This window comes from Rhinoraja longicauda, chromosome 35 (assembly GCF_053455715.1).
Source record: "Rhinoraja longicauda isolate Sanriku21f chromosome 35, sRhiLon1.1, whole genome shotgun sequence".
Taxonomy (NCBI): domain Eukaryota; kingdom Metazoa; phylum Chordata; class Chondrichthyes; order Rajiformes; family Arhynchobatidae; genus Rhinoraja; species Rhinoraja longicauda.
The window spans coordinates 1358223-1370882 of record NC_135987.1 but is presented as its reverse complement, the minus strand read 5'-3'; positions in this window follow the sequence as shown (position 1 = coordinate 1370882).

The following is a 12660-nucleotide window of genomic DNA, read 5'->3' as shown; positions in this document are numbered from 1 at the left end:
CAGAAAGGCTTTGATAAGGTCCCACACGGGAGATTGGTGAGCAAAATTAGAGCACATGGTATTGGGTGTCGAGTGTTGACATGGATAGAGAATTGGTTGGGAGACAGGAAGCCATGTGTAGGAGTCAACGGGTCCCTTTCAGAATGACAGGCAGTTGTGAGTGAAGTGCCGCAAGGCTCGGTGTTGAGGCCGCAACTATTCGCCAAAAAATATGAATGATTTGGATGAAGGAATTAGAAGTAACACTAGCAAGTTTGCAGATGACACAAAGCTGGGTGGCAGTGTGAACTGTGAATAGGATGTTAGGAGGTTGCAGGGTGACCTGGAAAGGTTGAGTGAGTGGGAAGATGCATGGCAGATGCAGTATAATGTAGATAAATGTGAGGTTATCGACTTTGGCTGCAACAAGGAGGCAGATTATTATCTCAATGGTGTCAGGTCAGGTAAGAGGGAAGTGCAGCGGGACCTGGGTGTCCTTGTACACTGGTCACTGAAGGTGCAGCAGGCAGTGAAGAAAGCTAATGGTATGTTGGCCTTCATAACGAGAGGAATTCAGAAGAGGAGTAAAGAGGTTCTTCTGCAGCAGTATAGGGCCCTGGTAAAACCACATCTGGGGCATTGTATACAGTTTTATTCTCCAAATTTGAAGAAGGACATCTTTGTAATTGAAGCAGTGCAGCGAGAATTCACGAGATTGATCCCTGAAATGGCGCGACTGTCATATGAGGAAAGATTGAAAAGACTGGCCTTGTATTCACTGGGGATTAGAAGGATGAGAGGGGATCTTATGGAAACATATAAAATTATAAAAGGACTGGACAACTAGATGCAGGAAAAATGTTCCCAATTTTGGGGGAGTCCAGAACCAGGGGCCACAGTCTTAGAATATAGGGGAGGCCATTTAAAACTGAGGTAAGAAGGAATCTTTTCACCCAGAGAGTTGTGAATTTGTGCAATTCTCTGCCACAGAGGGCAGTGGAGGCCAATTCTCTGCCATAGAGGGCACTGGATAGATTTAAGACGGGATTAGATAGTGCTCTCGGGGCTAGTGGAATCAAGGCATGCACGGGTTACTGATTGTGGATGATCAGCCATGATCACAATGAATGGCGGTGCTGGCACGAAGAGCCGAATGACCTCCTCCTGTAACTATTTCCTATGTTTCTATGTTTTTATGACGTAGTGGATACGTGGTGTTGACAGATGTTTCGCCATGACCTCATCGCAAGGGGAATCTGGAATGAGGCGCTCAAGGCTGATTCCTCCACTTTATTTTAATGCTTCAATCGGTCTGTGAGTTGGCGCTGCTTCTTTTGCGTCAATATCCAATCGGTGGATGTTATCAACTCAGCAATATTATTTGTTCATTTAAATATCTTGAATAACGACAACTCTAATAATAATGCCAATGCAAATTGGCCTCCAGGCGGAAAAGGCGGGAGTCCTAAAAATGGCAGTTTAATGCTAGGTGTGATATCATGCAATAATAGGGAACTGCGGACGTTGGTTTGTACCAAACATAGATACAAAATCCTGGATTATCCATCTGTTCCAGAGATGATGCCCGATCCGCTGAGTTACCCCAGCGTTTTCTGTGGTTTTACATAGCCTGAAGGACTCAGTTGTGTGGCTAGGTACTACAGTTAAGATCCTATATTAAGGAAGTAATAGAGGTGAAGGGCAACATCTGACCTGTCGCCAAGGTTCACCGTGGATGTCCACAGCGCACAATTGCGCTGTCTAATAGCCTCTGACCTGATCGCAAGACAGCAAATTTACCGTTGCGCTCAGTCAGAGCAGTTTTCTGTTGTCATTTATCAAAGTGCCTGATGCCCCCCCCCCCCACGCGGATGCTCTTCACCGAATCTAATGAAATGCTACGTTTCCATACGGTGGCAATACTCGAGTTAAATCTGCAACTATCAGAGGGATCTTTAAAAACATTGAAAGATGTGACCTGCCTTGTTGAAACGCTGACCTGCTCGTTCACGCAGTTCGCTCTCGCCATCTCCGTACTTAATTCGATATGGCGACTGGTATGTAGAAACATAGTTTGATCCGTGATTGAGAAGTTTTCAATTGGGAAATTGACGGACAAAGACAAAACAATACTGTAGTCATATCGATTGAATATGTATGCATTGATCCCCAAGTTCCGTCCTCTTCTTTTTCTGCAGTGAATTTCGTGGCGATTGTGATCCTTTCCCGTGGAAAGTGCGGCCTCTCCACCTGCACCACTCGCTACCTGTTGGCCATGGCTGCAGCGGATCTGCTAGTTATTATTATTGATGTCATCTGTTATCGGATCAATCGTTATCTTTTCCCGGTGAATTTCCTGGACATCACGCCCGTGTGTTGCAGTGTTAACGTATTGGCTCGTACAGCCAAAAACTGCTCTGTCTGGTTCACTGTCATGTTCACTTTTGATCGATTTGTCGCAATTTGTTGTCAAAAGCTGAAAACAAAATATTGCACGGGGAAAGTAGCGGCTTTGGTTCTTCCAACAATTGGCGTTCTGCTCTTTCTGAAAAACGTCCCCTTCTATTTCGCGTATAACCCAAAGGAATTCATCGACAGTGTGCCATTCTTCTGTCAGGGGAAGAGTACTTATTTCACTCACCCCGGGTGGATAGGATTTGACACAATCCATAAGATCGTGACTCCGTTGCTCCCATTCACTGTAATCCTATTGCTCAACACTCTGACAGTCCGACACATTTTAGTGGCCAGTCGGGCCCGTAAAGGGTTGAGGGGTCAGAGCAATGGGGAGAACCGCAGTGACCCAGAGATGGAGAGCAGGAAGAGGTCGGTGATTTTACTCTTCACTCTCTCCGGAACCTTCATCCTCCTGTGGCTGTTGCACGTGGCAGAATTCATCTATTATCAGATTGCAGGCACAGCAATTATGTTCACCGAATCAAAAAAAATCCTTGGTCTGTTTGGAGTTTTGTTGAGCATCCTGAACTGCTGTACGAACACTTTTATTTACGCAGTGACTCAGTCTAGGTTCAGGCAGCAGTTAAAGACCGCACTGATGTGTCCGGTCACGTCATTGGTTCAGTTGTTGGGGAAACCCACACACTGAGCACAGCCCAAATACTGCCTTAGAAGTTCACAAGACATGGGAGCATTATAAGGCGATTCGGCCCATCGAGTTTGCTTCGGCATTTGATCAAAACTGATTTATCCCCCCCCTTTTAACCTCATTCCCCTGCCTTCTCCCCGTAACATTTGACGCCCTTGCTAATCAAGAACCTATCGATCTCCGCTTCAAAAGTACCCAATGAGTTACCCTCCATCGCCGTCTATGGAGATTCAGCAAATTCTCCGCCACTTGACTAAAGACATTCATCCTCATATCCATTCTCAGCGTACCGTGCCCTTCGTAACATTTGTGACAAAGACCCATAATTTATTTATTTGCCTCTGTACTGCACAATTTGAGACTTGTAATAGGACACATCACATGTGGTTAAAGTGCACATTGTCAGATTTTAATAAAGGCCATTTTTATACATTTTGGTTTCACCACGTAGAAATTACAGCAGTATTTATAAATAGTCCCCACATTTCTGGGCACCATAATGTTTGGGACACAGGAGTGTCATGTAAATGAAAGTAGTCATGTTTAGTATTTTGTTGCGTATCCTTTGCATGCAATGACCGCTTGACGCCTGCGATTCATGGGCAACACCAGTTGCTGGGTGTCATCTCTGGGGCATGCCAAGCCTGCATTGCACCAGCTGTAGCTTATGCTTGCTTTGGGGGCTAATACCCTTCAGTTTTCTCTTCAGTGTATAAAGGCATGCTCAATTGGTTTCAGATCGGGTGACTGACTCGCCCACTCACGAATTGACTATTTTTTAGCTTTGAAAGACTCCTTTGTTGCTTTAGAAGTATGTTTGGGATCATTGTCTTGCTGCCGAATGAACCGCAGGCCAATGACTTTTGAGGCATTTGTTTGGCCATGAGCAGAAAAGATGTGTCTATACACTTCAGAATTCATTATGCTACCACCATCAGTAGCCATACATGCCCAGGCCATAACACCCCCAACACCATTTTTCACATGTGAAGTGATATGCTTTGGATCTGGGGCAGTTCCTTCTCTCCTCTATACTTTGCTCTTACCATCACTCTGATATAAGTTAATCTTCGTTTCATCTGCCCACAAAACTTTTTTCCAGAACTGTGGTTGCTTTTTTAAGTATTCCTTGGCAAACTGTAACCTGGCCATCCTATTTTTGTGGCTCAGCAGTGGTTTGCATCTTGCAGCGTTAACTACTATATTTCTGTTCATGAAGTCTTCTGCAGACAGTGGTCATTGACAAACCCACACCTGACTCATGAAGAGTGTTTCTGATCTGTCGGACAGGTGTTTGGGGATTTTTTCTTTTTATAGAGAGAAGTCTCCTGTCATCAGCTGTGGAGGTCTTCCTTGGCCTGCCAGCCCCTTTGCAATTAGTAAGCTCACCAGTGCCCTCTTTCTTCGTAATGATGATCCAAGCAGTTGATTTTGGTAAGCCTGAGGTTTTGCTGATGTCTCTAACAGTTTTATTCTTGTTTCTCAGGCTTATAGTGGCTTCTTTCACTTTTAGTGGCACAACTTTGGTCCTCATGTTGATAAACAGCAATAAACGTTTCCAAATGTGATGGAAAGACTGTGTGCTGAGAGCTACCTTATACCTGCATTAAGGAGGCCATTAAACATGTCTGAATAATTGCAAACGTCTGTGAAGCCATGTGTCCCAAACATTATGGTGCCCTGAAATGGGGGGGGGGGGGGGTCCATGTCTCAATACAGCTGTAATTTCTACATGGTGAAACCAAAATGTATAAAAGTGGCCTTCAATAAAATGTGACAATGTGCACTTTAAACGTATGTGATTTTTTTTCCTATTACAAATCTCAAATTGTGGAGCACAGTGGCAAATAAATAAATGATGGGTCAGTGTCCCAAACATTATGGAGGGCACTGCCTTCTCTTTAAGTTTGAGGCTGTCATCTCTAGCCCTAGATTCCCCCACCACTGGAAACATCATCTCCATGTACACTTTTTCCCAGCCTCATTGTCTCCTGAAAATAACCTCTGCATTATTGGTTGCTGCCTTACAGCGAGTGCAGCGCCGGAGACCCGGGTTCGATCCCGACGACGGGTGATTTCTGTACGGAGTTTGTACGTTTTCCCCCTGACCTGCATGGGGTTTCTCCGAGATCTTCGGTTTCCTCCCACACTCCAAAGAATTACAGGTAAGTAGGTTAATTGGCTTGGTAAAAATTGTCCCCAGTGTGAGTAGGATAGTGCTAGGGGCCACAGATTAAGAATAAGGGGTAGGCCATTTAGAACGGAGATGAGGAAGAACTTTTTCAGTCAGAGAGTGGTGAAGGTGTGGAATTCTCTGCCTCAGAAGGCAGTGGAGGCCAGTTCGTTGGATGCTTTCAAGAGAGAGCTGGATAGAGCTCTTAAGGATAGCGGAGTGAGGGGGTATGGGGAGAAGGCAGGAACGGGGTACTGATTGAGAGTGATCAGCCATGATCGCAATGAATGGCGGTGCTGGCTCGAAGGGCTGAATGGCCTACTCCTGCACCTATTGTCTATTGTCTATTGTCTATTGTCTATTGTCAGACCTGGTTAATTAGAGGAATAGTATTAGCCACCCTCCAATCGTTCGTCGTCCATCTGGGTCTAACGATGATTCATATATTTCAGCCAGAAATTCATCAATTTGATCTCCAGCTTCCTTGGATATATCTGATCATGCGCGGGAAGGTTTATTATAACGTCGTAAGGCACAGGAGCAGAATTAGGTCCTCGGCCCATCGAATCTACTCCGCCATTCAATCAAGGCTGATTTATACTTCTCGCTCAAACCCTTTCTCCCGCCTTCTCCTCCTGACCATTTGATACCCTTACTAATTAAGAACCAGTTCGTCTCCGCTTTAGGTGAACCAAATGACATATCTACCGCAGCCGTCTGTGGCAACGAAGTTCTCAGTTTCACCCCCGTCAGCCAACAGAACTTTCTCCTAATAACCTTTCTAAAGGTGTGTCCTTTATTCTGAGTCTGTGATCTCTGGTCCTAGACTTTTCCATTGGTGAAAATATCCTCTATTATGAGTTCCATTGGTCTTAACACCTCCTTAACCATAAGGGACACTGACTTTAAGATACCTCAATTAACTTTCTCGTTGCTTCCCCTTCATACCCTTCTACGCAGAAAAAAAATCAGAAAGACTCAATGGGGACCTTGTCCATCTCCCGCAGCTCCACAGATACATAACCACTTTTTTTTAATGGAGTGACCCAGTTCTCTTTCATGTTGCATGATTCGCTTAACATATGCACGAACGAAGTCTGTTGCCTTCCCCATTATCTTACGTGGCAAAGCAACTCCATGTCCCATTTTGCCCACCTGATATCCTTCGGTATGCTCATCAATCGCCGACACTCCTGCAATGAAATTTTGATCCGGACAAAAGCCTACCCCTTGCTTATTAGATCCTCAGGTTCTCTTGACCGATTCAACACCATTTTCGCCGACAATGCTTATGAATGGGTAACATATATTATCAGAAGCAGAAAACCAAATATTACACCCAATGAACATCGGTTTATTTCGGGGGACAATAGCCGGATTGTTTTCAGTACCTTTTCCGACCTGCCATGTGAGCGAAAAACGGTTACTAATTGCATGACTAGTTTTTGTGCACGACATCCTAATACTCATCTCATTAGTCAGGTCTGTGATCGAAATTGTATTGTTCCTACGGGTCTCCATGTTCCCATTTTATTATCTTGCTTAACGTTTTACACGCTAGACCCATTTATTCCTACTCTTTGCGTCCTGTCTGCCTATCAATTCTCTATCCATGTCAATATCCTACCTCCAATACCATGTGCTCTAATTTTGCTCACCAATCTCCCGTGTGGGACCTTATCAAAGGCTTTCTGAAAGTCTAGATACAATAAATCCACTGGTTCTCCTTCATCCATTTTACTTGTCACATCCTCAAAAAAAATCCACAAGATTAGTCAAGCACGATTTCCCATTCATAAATCCATGCTGACTTGGACCAATTCTTTTACTGCTGTCCAAATGCACCACTATTATCTATTTAATAATTGACTTTAGCATCTTCCCCGTCACCGACATCAGGCTAATTGGTCTATAATTCCCCGTTTTCTCTCTCGCTCCTTTCTTGAAAAGTGTGATAGCATTACATACCCTCCAGTCCATAGGAACTGAACCTACTGAACATTGGGAAATTATCACTAATGCGTCCACGTTTCTGGAGTCACCTCCTTGAGTACCCTGGGATGCAAACCATCAGGTCCTGGGAATTTATTTGCCTTCAGTCCCATCAGGACCTGTTCAACTTGTAATGTCCCGTCATATCCGTTAGTCTTGTGATTCATGTGCTCTCGGTCATTGATTCTCGACTTACCCGCATTGTTTCCAAGTTCTTGTCAAGCGTAGTATAGTTAGTGAGTATCCTAGTAAGTATTTTTGTAACTAATGTTTTTGTAGCTAAGTAAGTTTAGGGTTTTGGTTTGTATCGCAGTGTTCTTTAATTTGGAAATTAAAGAACGCCTTTTTTTCTCCAAATTGACTCTTGTGTGTGAGTCGTGCGTTTGAGTCCAGTTCATGTGTGCCTCAGAACCTAACAGAACGAACTGGCCATAATATGGACTCAGCCGACTCTAAGATTTGGAAATCAGCCCTTGCCAACCAGGGCACTAAGATCCAGCACCAAGAGGAGCAGCTGCGCTCAGTCAGTCACGGGGTGCGCGAGCTGAACGATCGACAAGGTGAGTTCCAGTCATCAGTGACGACCCAGATTAACCACCTCGCTGTACAACTCCATCGGGTTCTGGCTCGTCTCGACCCAACCTCGGCAGCTTCTCCACTTGCTCACGTTCAACCTCCAGCCGGCCATCCGCCTGCTGTTCCGGCCACGCCTGCGAACCCCACGCTGATTCTACGCCTGGCTTCACCAGATAAGTTCTCTGGAGTCTCTGAGAATTGTAGATCATTCCTTGTACAATGTGATCTCCACTTCAAGCATAACCCTGCACACTTCCCCTCAGACCAGGCCAGGGTAGCATTTATTGTGTCCCATTTGACGGGACGAGCCGCAGCAAGGGCCACTGCGGAGTGGTCTCGGGGCTCCACAGTCTGCCAGGATGTAGACCTCTTCCAAAGAACATTTAGCAGTATTTTTGATCACACTTCCTCTGCTAGGGAAGCTTCCCGAGTCTTAATGCAGCTAAAACAGAACACTCGCCCAGTGATAGACTATGCCATTGACTTCCGAACACTTGCAGCAGACAGTGGGTGGAATATGCCTGCACAAGTGGATGCATTCATGAATGGGTTGTCGGAGGCTATAAAGGACAGACTTTCACCTTTTGAGTTACCCAGTGATCTAGAGACATTAATTACCAGGGCTACTCGTGTCGATAACAGGATAAAGGAAAAGGAAAGACACCAGGCTGCTGATCGTCCTCCCAATCACCAGGGGCGCTCCTCCGGGTCCTTCACACCGAAGAAGTCATCGTCCCCTGTCCATCGCTGGCCGGAGAAAACAGCGCCCTCTCAGCCGTCGGAGGAACCCATGCAGCTAGGACGAACCAGGCTGACTCCGGAGCAGCGACAGCACCGCCTGACGGACAGAGACTGCTTATACTGCGGTCAACAAGGACACCGTCTGGCCGACAGCTTGGTAAAAGGGGTGGCTCACCAGTGAAAAGGAGGACACTGGTGAGTCAATTCCCCGTTTCGGACTTACCTCCTCGACCTCTGACACAGGTAACCCTCACTCTGAATCAGCAAATTGTGACCCGGGGGGTTTTGATCGACTCCGGAGCCGACGAGAGTCTCATGGACTGGACTCTAGCTCGATCGTGTAAGGTTAAATCTGTGCCCTTGTTGCAACCTATTGTGGCGAGCGCTTTAGATGGACGTCAGTTGTTTGAGATAACTCATCGTACAGAACCTGTCAAAGTCATGTTCAATGCTAGCCATGTGGAGATAATGTCTTTTCACTTGTTTGACTCAGCTCAACATCCCTTGGTCTTTGGTTTCCCTTGGCTGCAGAAACACAATCCTCAGATTGATTGGCGATCTGGTAAGATCAGACGATGGGGGGTTGTGTGCACACAATCATGTCTTGTTGAACCAGTGAACAAAGGGGTGAGTTACGGGAAGATCGGGGCGGTTTTGGGAATAAATGTTCTTAAATCTGAAGAAATAAAGATTTCTAATGATGATGATGATTATCCCGATCTGTCGAAGGTTCCACCCTGTTACCATGAACTGAAGGAGGTGTTCAACAAGTCCAGGGCCACCACCCTACCTCCTCATCGATCTTTTGACTGCGCTATCAACCTACTGCCGGGGGCCCCTATTCCCAAGCGGCGACTGTACTCCATATCCGGCCCCGAGAGGAAGGCGATGGATGAGTACATTGAGTCCTCCCTGAGGACGGGCATTATTCGCCCGTCCTCCTCGGCAGCAGGTGCGGGGTTTTTCTTTGTGGGCAAGAAAGATGGGTCACTTCGTCCCTGCATAGATTACAGCCCCCTAAACGAGATTACGATCAAGAATCGTTACCCACTTCCTTTGATGTCTTCTGCTTTTGAACTGTTGCACAAAGCCAAAGTATTCACTAAACTAGACTTAAGGAATGCATACCACCTAGTGAGAATCAGAGAGGGGGAGGAGTGGAAAACTGGGTTTAACACCCCTAACGGGCACTACGAGTATTCGGTGATGCCGTTCGGGTTAACCAATGCCCCCGCAGTCTTCCAAGCTTTTATGAACGAGGTCCTCAGGGAATTTCTCAATGAGTGTGTTTTTGTCTACCTTGATGACATTCTTATCTTCTCTCCAGACATACAGTCTCATGAGCGTCATGTCAAGTATGTGTTGCAGAAGCTCCTAGCTAACCGTCTGTATGTGAAGGCCGAGAAGTGCGACTTCCACGCAGACACAATGTCCTTTCTGGACTACATTATATCAGCCGACCACATCCAGATGGACCCTGATAAGGTCAGTGCGGTGGCCAATTGGCCCACCCCCACTAACAGAAAGAAGGTGCAACAGTTTCTCGGATTTGCAAACTTTTACAGACGTTTTATTAGAGACTTCAGTGCTGTTGCTGCTCCTCTGCTCTCTCTCACGTCTTTCAAGACCCAGTTCCAGTGGAATCCTCAGGCCGAAGCCGCCTTCCAGCGCCTCAAAACATTGTTCACCAACGCTCCTGTTCTGACCATCCCAGATCCCCAGAGACAGTTCATTGTGGAGGTGGATCCCTCCAACGAGGGGATTGGGGCGGTACTTTTCCAGAGAGCGGAGAAGGACAACCGGATTCATCCCTGCGCCTACCTGTCATGTAAGTTGACCCCAGCAGAAAAGAATTACGATGTCGGAAACAAAGAACTGCTGGCGGTCAGAGCCGCATTGGGGGTGGAGGCACTGGCTGGAGGAGGCCGAGCAGCCTTTTCTGGTATGGACAGATCACAAGAACCTGGAATACATCCATAAAGCCAAGAGACTCAACTCACGTCAGGCCAGATGGACTCTGTTTTTTAGTAGGTTCAACCTTTCTCTGTCTTACAGGCCCGGTTCCCAGAACACAAAACCAGGCGCCCTGTCCCGACTTTATGACCCTGAACCTGATACCAGAGAACCCGAACCCATCCTGCCACTTAACCGTGTGGTAGGAGCGGTGTCTTGGCAGATCGAAACAGATGTGAAGCAGGCTAATGATGAGACTCCAGCACCGAGTGGCTGTCCTACTAACCGTTTGTTTGTTCCTGTGACATTACGCCCCCAGGTAATCCACTGGGCTCACACGTCCCTGCTCACATGTCATCCAGGTGCCAAGAGAACTGTTTTTGTGGTTAAACAGCGTTTTTGATGGCCTTCACTTGAGAAGGATGTAGCTGAATATGTGGCCGCCTGCCCTGTCTGTGCAAGGAGCAAGCCCTCCAGACAAGCCCAAGCAGGCCTGCTGCACCCACTTTCAGTCCCTCAGAGGCCCTGGTCCCACATCTCTATTGACTTGTTACTGGGTTGCTGGCCTTCAAAGGTAACACAACTGTCCTGACGGTGGTAGACCGATTTTCAAAGATGGTACATTTTATCGCTGTGGCCAAGCTCCCCTCTGCCAAAGAGACGGCAGAGGTAATGATGTCTCACGTTTTCCGTATCCATGGTTTCCCTACAGACATTGTCTCGGACCGAGGCCCTCAGTTTGTGTCCAAGTTTTGGAGTGAGTTTTGTTCCCTCATAGGTGCCACCGTCAGCCTGTCTTCTGGTTACCATCCGCAATCCAATGGCCAGACTGAGCGGATGAACCAGGAGCTCGAGACCTGCTTGCGCTGTCTGGTCGCGCAGAACCAGACCACCTGGAGCGACCATCTCATCTGGGTCGAGTACCACGCAACACGCTTCCTACGGCTGCCACGGGACTCACACCCTTCCAGTGTGCCTACGGCTACAAGCCCCCCTTGTTCTCGGCTTATGAGGGTGAGGTAACGGTGCCTTCTGCCCACGCCATGATCCAACGCTGTCGCCGAATCTGGGACGGTGCTCGGAGGGTTCTACTCCGGGGTCAGTCCCGGATGAAAGCGGCAGCCGACCGCCACCGCAGATCCGCTCCGCATTATCGCCCAGGCCAGAAGGCATGGCTGTCTACAAAGGACTTGCCATTTCACGTCCACGCCAGAAAGCTGGCTCCAAGGTTCGTGGGTCCATTTCCCATTTCAAAAGTCATTAACCCTGTTTCGGTCCGTCTACAACTCCCCAGGTCATTAAGGGTTCACCCTACATTCCACGTCAGCAAAATAAAACCGGTCAAGGAAAGTGCACTTGTGCCCGCCTCCAAGCCCCCTCCACCCCCCGGCTCGTCGACGGTGGTCCGGTCTACACAGTTAAGGCACTTCTTGCAGTCCGCAAGAGAGGTCGCGGTCGCCAGTTTCTGGTCGACTGGGAAGGCTACGGTCCTGAGGAGAGGTGCTGGATTCCTGCCAGCTCCATTTTGGACAAGACTTTGATGAAGGACTTTGACAAGACTCATCCTGACCAGCCTGGACCGTCAGGAGTCGGTCCTAAAGGAGGGGGGGGGGGTACTGTAATGTCCCGTCATATCTGTTAGTCTTGTGATTCATGTGCTCTCGGTCATTGATTCTCGACTTACCCGCATTGTTTCCAAGTTCTTGTCAAGCGTAGTATAGTTAGTGAGTATCCTAGTAAGTATTTTTGTAACTAATGTTTTTGTAGCTAAGTAAGTTTAGGGTTTTGGTTTGTATCGCAGTGTTCTTTAATTTGGAAATTAAAGAACGCCTTTTTTTCTCCAAATTGACTCTTGTGTGTGAGTCGTGCGTTTGAGTCCAGTTCCTGTGTGCCTCAGAACCTAACACAACTCTTCCGCCATTTCCTTGCTACCCTTAATAATTTCACCCATTTCTACCTTCAAGGGACCCACATTTGTCTTCACTAATCTTTTTCTCTTAACATACCTAAAGAAGCTTTTACTGTCCTTCTTTATATTCTTGGCCAGCTTCGCTTCGTCCCTCATCATTTCAGTCCGTATTGCTCTTTTTGCTATCTTCTGTTGTCCTTTGAAAGTTGCCCAATCCTCTGGCGTCCCGGT